The sequence below is a fragment of the Protopterus annectens genome, chromosome 3.part0 (genome assembly GCF_019279795.1).
Source record: "Protopterus annectens isolate FY-2018-M chromosome 3.part0, PAN1.0, whole genome shotgun sequence".
NCBI lineage: Eukaryota > Metazoa > Chordata > Ceratodontiformes > Protopteridae > Protopterus > Protopterus annectens.
In genome coordinates, this window is record NC_056731.1 from 1,162,786,646 (window position 1) to 1,162,799,407 (window position 12,762).

Here is a 12,762-nt window from a genome sequence, read left to right on the forward strand (position 1 = left end):
CATTATTCTGTATTATAGAGCTAAATTGTTGCTTAGATATCTGTTGTCTTACTGTTCTGCAAATATACAGAGATCAGTATATATTTTTCTGGTTTTATAATTTGCACTGTGATTCCTCACATCTCTGTTGAAACTGTCTTCCCCACCCCACCCCCTCATTTTCTGCCTTGTCTTTAGCTGATATAACCAATTTTTATAGCTTGTGTGTTGCTTAACTCCAGGTTCCCTTAATATTGACCTGTTAATAACAGCCTGCATTTAAATTGGAACCTGTGCACGGAGAGAGAACCTTACAAGACTATCTGCAAATATATAGAGCTGAGTATATTTTTCTGTATTATAGAGCTAAATCATTGCTTAGATATCTGTTGTCTTACTGTTCTGCAAATATACAGAGATCAGTATATATTTTTCTGGTTTTATAATTTGCACTGTGATTCCTCACATCTCTGTTGAAACTGTCTTCCCCACCCCCCTCCCTGTTCTTGGTTGTAGTTTAAATTTGGTGGCTTTTGCAGTGCCCACCCCACTGTAGATTTGATCTAGGACACTCCCCCAGTCCCATCTCTTTACCGCATTCTACCTAATAAACCCTTTCTGCACTTGTTTTTAGTCCTTTTTAATTTAATTACATTTTTTCAAACTGTGTGTGGACTAATATTGCTACATACTCGTGTGCCAGCTTGCACTGCATGTGAATTGTTTTTACTACTGTTTTTGGTACTTTTCTGAAAAAAAAATAAAAAAAATTGTAAGCCTGTTTCCTACCTTTCCTGTAATTTGTGTTCCAGATACAGATTTGCTGTATCCAGGACTGTTTGTAAGCTTCTGAGCCCCCCAAGCCTTTCTGTGTTGGAGGGAAGCCTTCTAGCTTATCAGTGGGAGTGGTAAGCATTAGGTAACCTGTCTACCACATAAGGAGTGGTTCTGGCCAGAATTTGTAGTTATTGGCCATTTGGGCGGTCTTCCATCTCTCTCAACTTTCTGATTTGAAGGCCTGCATTTGCATTTGTTTCTGTCCTGTAACTCCTGGGCCCATCTCATTTGCTCACTCAAAAAAAAAATGTATTTGCTTTTACTGTATTTGTGTTTCTTCCTACTTTATTTTGCTTTTGCGTCATCTTAATAGTACTCAGTTATATTTATTACTGCTTGGTGTAACTCATTCTAAGCCTTTTAGTTTAAGCACTTGGGCTTCAAACCAGTTGCTTTACATTAAGAAGGTTTGTGGTCTGCACTGTAGTGGCAGAACAGGTAGCTTACATCCTTCTAAGTTGGGAACTGCTGATTGAGGGCTCAGTGTCTGTTATTCTAAAAGTGTATTAATTCTGGTTTAAGCACTTGGGCTTCAGGCCAGTTATTTTACATTAAGAGGGTTTGTGGTCTGCACTCTTGTGGGAGAAGAGGCTGGACTCTGCCATTCTGAGCTGGGAATTTCTGGTTAAAGGCTTATAGTGCCTGCATATTTGAACTGCTTCTTACTGAAATTGGTACACCTTGTTTGTTGTAGCATAGACTAGATCCAGGCCTGCTGAATCTAGCTTTGTTTGTATAACTTGAGCACTAATCCAGGCATTCTTTAAAGTATTCAATTGCATTTATTACTGCTTGGTAGTAACTTGATTAAAGTGTAGCTATCATTCTAAGTCTTTTGGATTAAGCACTTGGGCTTCAGACCAGTTGTTTTACATTAGGAAAGTTTGTGGCCTGCACTGTGGTGGCAGGACAGGTTGCTTACATCCTTCTAAGTTGGGAACTGCTGATTGAGGGCTCAGTGTCTGTTATTCTAAAAGTGTATTAGTTCTGGTTTAAGCACTTGGGCTTCAGGCCAGTTATTTTACATTAAGAAGGTTCGTGGTCTGCACTCTTGTGGGAGGAGAGGCTGGACTCTGCCCTTCTGAGCTGGGAATTTCTGGTTAAAGGCTTATAGTGCCTGCATATTTGAACTGTTTCTTACTGAAATTGGTACACCTTGTTTGCTGTAGCATAGACTAGATCCAGGCCTGCTGAATGTAGCTTTGTTTGTATGCTTGTTGTTTGTTTGCTTGTTATTTCCCTGAAATGCTAATTCCATCTAAAACGCAGCTTTTCAGCTCTTCTGTGGATCCGTAAAGATATCTGCATTGCTTACTGTACTTATTTCCTTGTTTCACTTGAAAGAAAGTTACTGTTTGTCATTTTTGCATTTAAGTTACCTGGCACTTGCTCACTAAAGCAATTATATAAGTCAGCACTAAAAAATTAAAAGCAAAACACCCTCACAAACTCCCCTTGAGTACCTTGTTCCCCATTGGCCCTTTTTTTCAATTATAAAGGAATTCCCAATACTATTCTAGCATGTCCAAAGGTCAATTGTCAATCTCCTCTCCGGTCCAGCTGGTGAATCTGGGAATCTTGAGGCAGTGTTACAACTGCCTCATGTACACAGACAACCCTCTCCTCCTCCCAACAAATTCCAACACATGTGAGAGATGCAACCATATAGCCAAACTGGAGGCTAAGCTCTCTCAACTCAGTACTGACGTAACCAGCCTGGAGGAGAAGGAAACCACACTCACTACGATTCCAGTCTCACATAGACCTACCATGACAGCAAACCAAACACATAAACACACAAAAACATACTCGGAGGCTCTAAATAAAAATCTGCCTAAGCAGCAGAGACCTCCAAAGCAGACACCCAAGCAACCGCTACCCCAAAACAAAACACGTGCAACACATAGCTCACAAAGCCAGTGTGCCGAACAGTTACAGCCCTTAAGGCTAAACAACACACCTGATACACTTGTAATAGGTGACTCTATCATCAGGCACACTGACGTCCCGCTCACCAGGCTGAACAAGGAGAAAGTCACGGTGAGCTGCCTGTCGGGCGTTAGGATCCGCCACATAACACAAGCACTCAGTTCACTCCAAGGCAAGTACAAATATGACTCGGTCATTGTCCATGTAAATGACATGAGACATACCTCTCTGGACTACATGAAAAGAGACATAGAGGAGCTCTCTGAGCATGTAGCCCAGGCCAGTATGACCCTGACCTTGAGTAGCATCTTACCCTCACCAAGAATGATGCCACAATATGAAGACAAGATGATCAATTTCAACAATTGGCTTAAGTATTGGTGTCATTCAAAGGGGATCCAATGCCTGTCAGCCTGGGATGACATGCTCGACAAGCCACAATGCTTTGCTAGGGACGGCTGCACCTGTCATCCCTGGGCTTTCGGATATTGGCAAAGGCTCTTGCTTCCCCCATAGTTCCTTTTTTAGGCAAGGCTCAAAAGGCAAACCCACCTCCATAGGTATCACAAGGGATAAGAAACTAAAAGTAATGCTACTCAACGCCAGAAGTCTAAACCTCAAGATGCATGCACTCAAAACTCTCCTTAGCATGGAGAACATCGATATCTGTGCAGTAACAGAAACCTGGTTCAAGGCTCTCGAGAGCACCCCAGCACTACCAGGTTATACCTCATACCATGCTTTTCGGCCCCAAAACTTGGACCAAACCACAAAAGGAGGGGGAGTATCAATATTCGTCAAAGATACCCACACCTCCAGGTTGGTGGCACAGCACGAAGCATCAGAGACTATCCATGTGCAACTAACAGTGGGTAAAACTGCCTTCCAGTTTATAGCCTGCTACAGAACACCCTCTCAAACCCAGGAACCCCACTTGGCCTTCTTGAGAACACTGGAAAATATGAAGGTCTCTCCAAACACCATTATATTGGGCAACTTCAACTACCCAAACATAGACTGGGAGCATTACTCTAGCTCCAACACCCTAGCCCAAAGGTTCCTAGAATTTATAAACTCAAGACCCACCAACAACAGTAGTATTTTCTTACATTCTGCTTTCCCCTGGATCATCATTGTTCTGCTAATGCCGTCAAATGCTTGTCTCCCTCTGTAAAACTGCATTGATCCATACCTATCAATTAAAATAGCCTCAGTGCATTCCAAAACTAAACTAAAAAAAAAAACCTCATGAAAAACAATCCTTAAATTCTTCTTTTCAACAAGTAGGTGAGGAAGCACCAGTGTCTCATTTTTATTTCATTACCCTGCATTTTTATCTTAGTTGTTACCGGTGCATGATCTGAAATAGTTATTAGATGTGTGGCAAAGCTTTCAATTAAATGCACATGTTCCTGTGAAATATAATTTCTGTCTAGTCTAGCCTAGTTATTGTACCTTGGCAAATAATATGTAAATTCTCTCCAAGTTCCTATTGAATTCATATCTTCCATACTTAACATTTTCATAATTTTTTTCAGAAATCTACCATCCTTTGTTATATTTTTACTTCTGCATCCCCCAGATGCATCTTCACTGTTGCAAATCAAGTTCCAGACTTCCACTCCCCACCTATGATTCAAAAACATGTTATGTTAATAGGTTCATAGGTTCATAGGTTCATACTAGGCTATCTGCCCTAGGGCACTTATAAGCCTAGCCAGAGTGTGTTTGGCTTTCACCATCCATTTTAAATTAATTTTGCTATGCCCTTTTTCGAGTTTAGTATACTGTGCCTCTGTCTAACAGTGACACAGAAGTAATACCCGGGATAAACCTACGATCTCCCATTCACTCATCAAGATTCCTCTTGAAGAGAGTCAATGAGGGACTCTGCCTAACCTGGACTGGGATTTTATTCCAGAGTGAAGGGAGCCTCTGGGTTATGAATCTGTCCCTCCAGCATGTACTATTTATTTCAGTGCTGAGGTTCAAGTCTCTCGGCCAGAGCTCGATGGGATTTGGATTTTCTGAGGTGCAGCATGTCCATTAATTCTGGGTTGGACATGGCTTTATACGTCAGGCACAGATCACCTCTGAGCAGGCGGTATGCCACTGAGTAGAGCTGGAGTTTCTTTAACCGGGCAGCATATGGCATCTGTTTGAGCCCTATGATCCTCTTAGTGAGGTACTTTTGGGGTCTTTCCAGTTGCTGCAGGTGTCTGGTAAGGTACATCCCAAAAGGGGCATTGTACTCAATTATGGGCCTGATGAGGGATGAGTAAAGAGGCACGATGACCTCCCCTGATCTAGATGTGAATCCCTTCATGATTAGGTGGGCTATATAAAATGTTTTTCTAACCACTTTGGCCACATGGTTGTCAAATGAGAGATTGCTATCAACTTGGGTCCCCAGGTCCCTAATTACTTCTTCTGTACTTAATGGATTACCACCTATGTGGTAATTTGTGGGCACTTTGTTTTTGCCAAAGGGGATGACTATACACTTTTTGGCATTTAGCTTGAGGCCATGGCTCTGGCACCAGTTATCTGTTTCTATGAGGCCCTTTTGGAGGATGCTTGTGTCGGCTGGAGAGTTGATTATGGCACCCAGTTTGCAGTCATCTGCGAAGTTAGTCAGCCACAGTCCTTCTGTGTTGACCTGTACCTCCGAGAAATATATACCGAACAAGAGAGGTCCCAGGACTGAGCCTTGGGGCACGCCACTTGTAACTGGTTTGGAGTCTGACATGGCTCCAGCAATTCTAACCATGTGGGTTCTGTCCTTGAGCCAGTTTGCAACCCATCTAGTGACATAGGGGTTTATATTTAAGCTGGTGAGCTTATCTATAATGCCCGAGTGGGGTATTGTATCGAAGGCTTTTGCGAGGTCCAGGTAGACTGTGTGGACCACCTTCCCCTCGTCAATGGCCTTGGTGACTGTTTCAAAGAAATCGACCAGGTTTAAGAGGCAGGATCTGCCCTTAACAAAGCCGAACTGGGTAGGATCCAGTGTCTGTAGGTCCCCAATATCTTTATTTATGAGGTCCATGATGATCCTTTCCATAGCTTTGCAGACCAAGCTAGTCAGGCTTATGGGGCGATAGTTTCCAGGATCTGTTGAGGCACCACCTTTGTGGAGAGGGACCACTGTTGCTGTACGCCACTTTTTGTTTCAATCTCCTGTAGTAAGGCTGAGATTGAACAGTAGTTTTATGTTTGGGTTTAGCTCTTCTTGGAGTTCATGTAGGACACAGCCCGGGACACCGTCTGGTCCCATTGATGCTTTTTTTTTGCTTTGGAGAGGGCAGCTCTTACCTGAGCATCTGAGATGTCAGGGGGGCAGCACTCGGCTGGGATAGATATTTGCCCTTTTGGTGGTGAGGGGGGGAGAAGTTTGCGCTGAACCTGTCAGCTAGGATGTTGGCAATGTCTGTGGGTTCGGTGTATTTTTTGTCATTTTGGACTAATTCTGAGCATATCTGGGAATTCCCACCCAGGTTCCTAACATAACTAAAGAAAGCCTTGTGATTATCCTTAGTGTCCTGTGCAATTTTTCTCTCGAAGCTGGCCTTAGACGATTTTATGAGTGCCCGTAGTTTTTTGCTAATACTGATCAAAGATACCTTCCCTTTTTGGGATTTTGCACTATCATGTAGTAGCTTCCTCCTTCTATTGTATAGTTTGTTTATGGCTGGGGTCCACCAGACAGGACGTCTGCCTTTGGAGGATTGGGTCTTGGTTTTATCTGGGATTGCATGATCCATGCATTCCTGAAGGTGTTCATAGAATGCGTTTATAAAGGATTCTGTGGTCTGGGTCATATTTTTAACAGGCCCGGGGGCTTTGAAGGATTCCACCTCAGTTTTGAGGAGTGTGAAATTTGCTTTAGAGAAGTTTTTCACTGTGGTTTTCAGGGCAGGGGGTGGAGTCGGGATGTGAATATCCAGTGAGATTAGTTTATGGTCTGATCTTACCAGTGAGGGATACACTTCTGGTCTGGAGCATAGAGTCCCCATGTTGGTGATGATCAGGTCCAGTATGTTTTCCCCTCTTCTTGGAGTGGTAACAAGTTGTTCCATAGCATTTGAATTCATAAATTCTAGGAACCTTTGGGCTAGGGTGTTGGAGCTAGAGTAATGCTCCCAGTCTATGTTTGGGTAGTTGAAGTCGCCCAATATAATGGTGTTTGGAGAGACCTTCATATTTTCCAGTGTTCTCAGGAAGGCCGAGTGGGGTTCCTGGGTTTGGGAGGGTGGTCTGTAGCAGGCTATAAACTGGAAGGCAGTCTGGAATGAAAAGGTCAAAACTCGGAATCAGAGGGGCTGCAGCCAACTGGCATAGAGTGTCAAGTGTAGTGTATTACAGAAGAATGCCAAAGAAGCTGAAAAGTAAGGTGTCCAAAACAGTTGTGCAACCAGTGCTACTCTATGGTACAGAAGCCTGGGCAGTAAATGCAGAGCAAATGAGAAAGGTAGTGGTAATGGAAATGAAGTGCCTGAGATGGGTGGTCAGATGTACACTGTGAGACAGAAGAAGAAATAAGGACATAAGAGCAGAAGCCAAAATAGTTCCAAATACCGAAAAGATTAATGAGAACAGATTATGGGTCAACTTTGACCCATCAAAATAACACTTCAGTGAAACTCAGTTTCACTAGTACGGTTTCACAAAAGTGCATTTCTCTAGAAATGTACTTTTTCCAAACCACAGATCACCAAAGCATTAAAAAAAACAAACAAAAAAATACACTACAGTAAATTATGCAGGGGGCAAGCCAACATGCACCTCCCATGTGGAGGGCTGCACCCCCCCAACACACACACACACACACACACACACACACACACACACACACACACACACACACACACACACACACACGCTACTGATATATACCAATTCAGAGATTGCACTACAGTGAAGAAAGGGGAAATTCCCTTAGCCCCACTGTACCGCGATCTCCAGCAGCAATCTCGGTGAACTGTAGTTTCACAAAAGTACATTTCCAGAGAAATGCACTTTCATGAAACCAGACTAGTGAAATTGAGTTTCACTGAGGTGTTATTTCAATGGGTCAAAGCAGACCCCAGATTACAGTGATTCAGGCACATGTGCAGAAAAGCAGAAGACAATCTGGTGAAGAATAGGGACAGTCCAAAAGAATGTAAGAGGAAACCCGGGCGTCCAGCAAAGAGGTAGATGGATTGTGTCACAGAAGATCTGTGACAGTCAGGCATGAGTGTTGCAGAAGGCAGCAGTGTGGCAACAGTTAACACGACACCCTGACTTCATGTAGAAAATGGGAAAAAGGGAGATGATGATGGTGATGATGATGAGGATGATGATAAAATTAAGTATTCAGGAATATGGACTACAAAGGATTCTGTTATGGCAGCTAAAGATATGTAGGAAGATGCTAAACAATAGGTAAAACAAAAACTTAGAAACTGGAAGCTCTTGCTTTTGGATATGGATAGCAAGATACAAGCAGTGAAAATGTTTTTAGTCCCTTTAGTTTTATATACAGGTTAGGCATATTTTTATCAACCAGAGGAGAAGTTGTAGACATTGATTAAGAAAGAGTTGAATGATTTTATCTGGGAAGGGAAAAGGGCAAAGGTCTATTGGGATAAGCTGATCCTTCTTAAAGAACAAGGTGGCTGAGGATTACCTGATTTGAAGGGATATTTTAGAGTTACACAGTTAAGGCTTACATACATAACACAAACAGAAAGCTATAATTCAAACAGAAAAGGGATGATGATGAAGCAGGGGGGAATTCAAGAAATAAGGAGAGAGTAGGATTTTGGATGCAGATCCTTAAGGAAAATAAGCCATATAGAATAATGTCCTTCTATTCCCATGCTGCAGTATTCATAACATGAGGGATTCCCTACTTAGGCGACCCAAACGCCTGGCCAGTATACCAAAACTTAACCTACTGCTAGGTATAAAGTGATGTTGCAAATAGAACAGCTGACATCAGCCATAAAAGTAATGTCTGTATATACCATCCTCAGAACTTCTCTGCTGCCAGTCCGAACGACAGCTTCCACCATTCATCAGGAAAACCTTTATTGTGCTTTTGCCACTGCATGCTTGTAAGAGGTTAACATCATCCAAGAAGGGCAAGTGCCACTGTGGAAGACAGATTCCACACAAATTCAACCATGACTAGTGTCTTTTCTGTCTGGGTTCTGACCATGACTATAAGGCCTGTGCCATTTGTCAGGCATTCATTCATAAAACACTCTGCAGCAGTCTGTCTTCCCTTAACATATATCTTGAAAGCCAGAGACTAAAGTGACTAGCGCTATGTATGGAAGGTACTCCAGGTCCATCGGGTGAGTCCCTGAAGAAAAAGGTGAAAAAGGTAAGGCCTGAATCTTTGCACCCCCCCAACACACACACACACACACACACACACACACACACACACACACACACACACACACACACACACACACACGCTACTGATATATACCAATTCAGAGATTGCACTACAGTGAAGAAAGGGGAAATTCCCTTAGCCCCACTGTACCGCGATCTCCAGCAGCAATCTCGGTGAACTGTAGTTTCACAAAAGTACATTTCCAGAGAAATGCACTTTCATGAAACCAGACTAGTGAAATTGAGTTTCACTGAGGTGTTATTTCAATGGGTCAAAGCAGACCCCAGATTACAGTGATTCAGGCACATGTGCAGAAAAGCAGAAGACAATCTGGTGAAGAATAGGGACAGTCCAAAAGAATGTAAGAAGAAACCCGGGCGTCCAGCAAAGAGGTAGATGGATTGTGTCACAGAAGATCAGTGACAGTCAGGCATGAGTGTTGCAGAAGGCAGCAGTGTGGCAACAGTTAACATGACACCCTGACTTCATGTAGAAAATGGGAAAAAGGGAGATGATGATGGTGATGATGATGAGGATGATGATAAAATTAAGTATTCAGGAATATGGACTACAAAGGATTCTGTTATGGCAGCTAAAGATATGTAGGAAGATGCTAAACAATAGGTAAAACAAAAACTTAGAAACTGGAAGCTCTTGCTTTTGGATATGGATAGCAAGATACAAGCAGTGAAAATGTTTTTAGTCCCTTTAGTTTTATATACAGGTTAGGCATATTTTTATCAACCAGAGGAGAAGTTGTAGACATTGATTAAGAAAGAGTTGAATGATTTTATCTGGGAAGGGAAAAGGGCAAAGGTCTATTGGGATAAGCTGATCCTTCTTAAAGAACAAGGTGGCTGAGGATTACCTGATTTGAAGGGATATTTTAGAGTTACACAGTTAAGGCTTACATACATAACACAAACAGAAAGCTATAATTCAAACAGAAAAGGGATGATGATGAAGCAGGGGGGAATTCAAGAAATAAGGAGAGAGTAGGATTTTGGATGCAGATCCTTAAGGAAAATAAGCCATATAGAATAATGTCCTTCTATTCCCATGCTGCAGTATTCATAACATGAGGGATTCCCTACTTAGGCGACCCAAACGTCTGGCCAGTATACCAAAAACTTAACCTACTGCTAGGTATGTGCGATGTTGCAAATAGAACAGCTGACATCAGCCATAAAAGTAATGTCTGTATATACCATCCTCAGAACTTCTCTGCTGCCAGTCCGAACGACAGCTTCCACCATTCATCAGGAAAACCTTTATTGTGCTTTTGCCACTGCATGCTTGTAAGAGGTTAACATCATCCAAGAAGGGCAAGTGCCACTGTGGAAGACAGATTCCACACAAATTCAACCATGACTAGTGTCTTTTCTGTCTGGGTTCTGACCATGACTATAAGGCCTGTGCCATTTGTCAGGCATTCATTCATAAAACACTCTGCAGCAGTCTGTCTTCCCTTAACATATATCTTGAAAGCCAGAGACTAAAGTGACTAGCGCTATGTATGGAAGGTACTCCAGGTCCATCGGGTGAGTCCCTGAAGAAAAAGGTGAAAAAGGTAAGGCCTGAATCTTTGGCTTTGCCACTGATTCCAGACATCTCTCTCAAGGCCAGTGAAGGCCCAGGGGTAAGTACAGTGCCTGGCCCTCCTCCTTTGGAGTGCACTGATTTAGAAGCCACTAGGGAGGGTTCCTTCAGTACATCTGCAGAGGTATCACGGATGTCTGCTTTGCATGGTAAAGGAGAACCACGGCTCATTCCTTCAGATGTTCCTGGTAGTTACCTTTCCTGCCCTTTCCATTCAGGTTTTGCCAACATTGGATCCAGAGCCTAGGCCTAAGTCAGCCCTTCCATCACAGCCTAGAGTAAGCCTTCCTCTGAAGAAGAAACACAAACATTTGTCTCCCATACAGGAACCTTCCCCAGACTGGCAAGCTTTTTCTCAAGGAATCTTGAATACCTTTCTGGCACTTAGGCCTTCCACTTTGCAACCTCCTTCTCCAGTATCTTCTATTTCCCCTGCACCCAGGAGTACTTCTGCTGAACAAGAGGCCTCTTAAGAAGAGGAATCATCTTCAGATGAGTCCCTGGCCTACTAAACTCAAATAGACTCTCCTCTGTGTTATGCCTCACCTGAAGTTGATTCAAATGGTTGAGATTATCCTGAAGAGCATATTACATTTAGAGTAGCTATCTCCATAATGACAGAATTTTTCAAGTGGGAAAGCTCCCAGGTTTCAGAAGTACAAAAGATGTACTATGACCTCTTACAAACAGATTCTCCTGCCCCTTCAGCCATTCCACCTGTTTTGCCAAATTTTCAAGATGCCTTTCTTGCAGCATCCAAAAACCCTGACTCACAACCTCCTGCACCCAAAAGGCCAGATAGGTTATATAAAGTCCCTTAAGACAGTAGCTACCTGTACAAATGCCCTCTTGCAGACCCAGCTGTGATCCCTCTCTTTGCTGATAAAACCACTAAATTACTGCCATCCACCAACCTCCTACCCTCAGATAAGGACAGTAAAATGATGGAGAGAATTGGGAAAAAGGTTATACCTCTTCTAATCTGAGTTTTGGGGCCATTAATTATCATACACACAAGTCTAAGTATGTTCTAGGCTTACTTTCCCAGGCCTCTAAATTGCTGACAGTTTTTCCAGATTCTGCAGCCAAATCCCAGATTTCTTCCCTCCTGGCAGTTTCATCCCAGGTTACTAGACATTCCATAAAATGTAGTTGTGATGCAGCTGAGATGTCTGCAAGATCAGCAGCATCTAGTTTGGTCCTTAGGATGCATTCCTGGCTGAGATTGAAGCATTTGCCTGAGGATTTCAAGGCAAAACTTATGACTGCACCACTGGACAATACCGCCCTATTTGGTACTAATGCTGCAGCCCTGTTCAAATCCCTTCAAGAGAAAGGAAAAGAACTTCAGGAACTTAAACATATTTTTGTTTCCCCAGTTCCTAAATACCATAGCAACTACCCTTCTAAGCATAATTTTGTAAGGAAAAAGACCTGTGCTCCTTCCCAACAACATAAGAAGGGCAAACAAAGGCAAACTTCTCCTAGGTCTCAGCCATCATCTGCTCAAAAGGCACCCTTTCCAGACAAGCCAGGTAACCTGTGACTACCTGGCCACTCTCTCAGAAATCCCTCTTTCCCATCTCCTTTCTCATTTCCTTTCAAGATGGACAAGCATTACCACAGACAAATGAGTCTTGTGTATTATCCAAAAAGGTTACTTCATGACTTGGAAAACCACTCCTCCCTTCATGGGGATCCCACAACACCCAAAGGACAAGCTTCACCTTTTTCCTCTGGTCATTCAAGATTTGCAGTCACAAGGGACCATACAAGAGGTTCCGTCCTTGGAAAGAGGAAAGGGGTTTGACTCCAGGATGTTCTTAGTTCCCAGAAAAGATGGTCCTTGGAGACCAATTTTAGACTTGTCCCAACTCCATCTGTTCCTTCAAGTCCCCACCTTCAGGATGCTCACACTGCAAACTCTGTTTCCACTGTTTACTACCTCAGGCTTACCTGGTTTCCTAAGATATAAGGGGTGCATGCCTCCACATCCCCACCCAGCCTCTATTCAGGAAATTCTTATG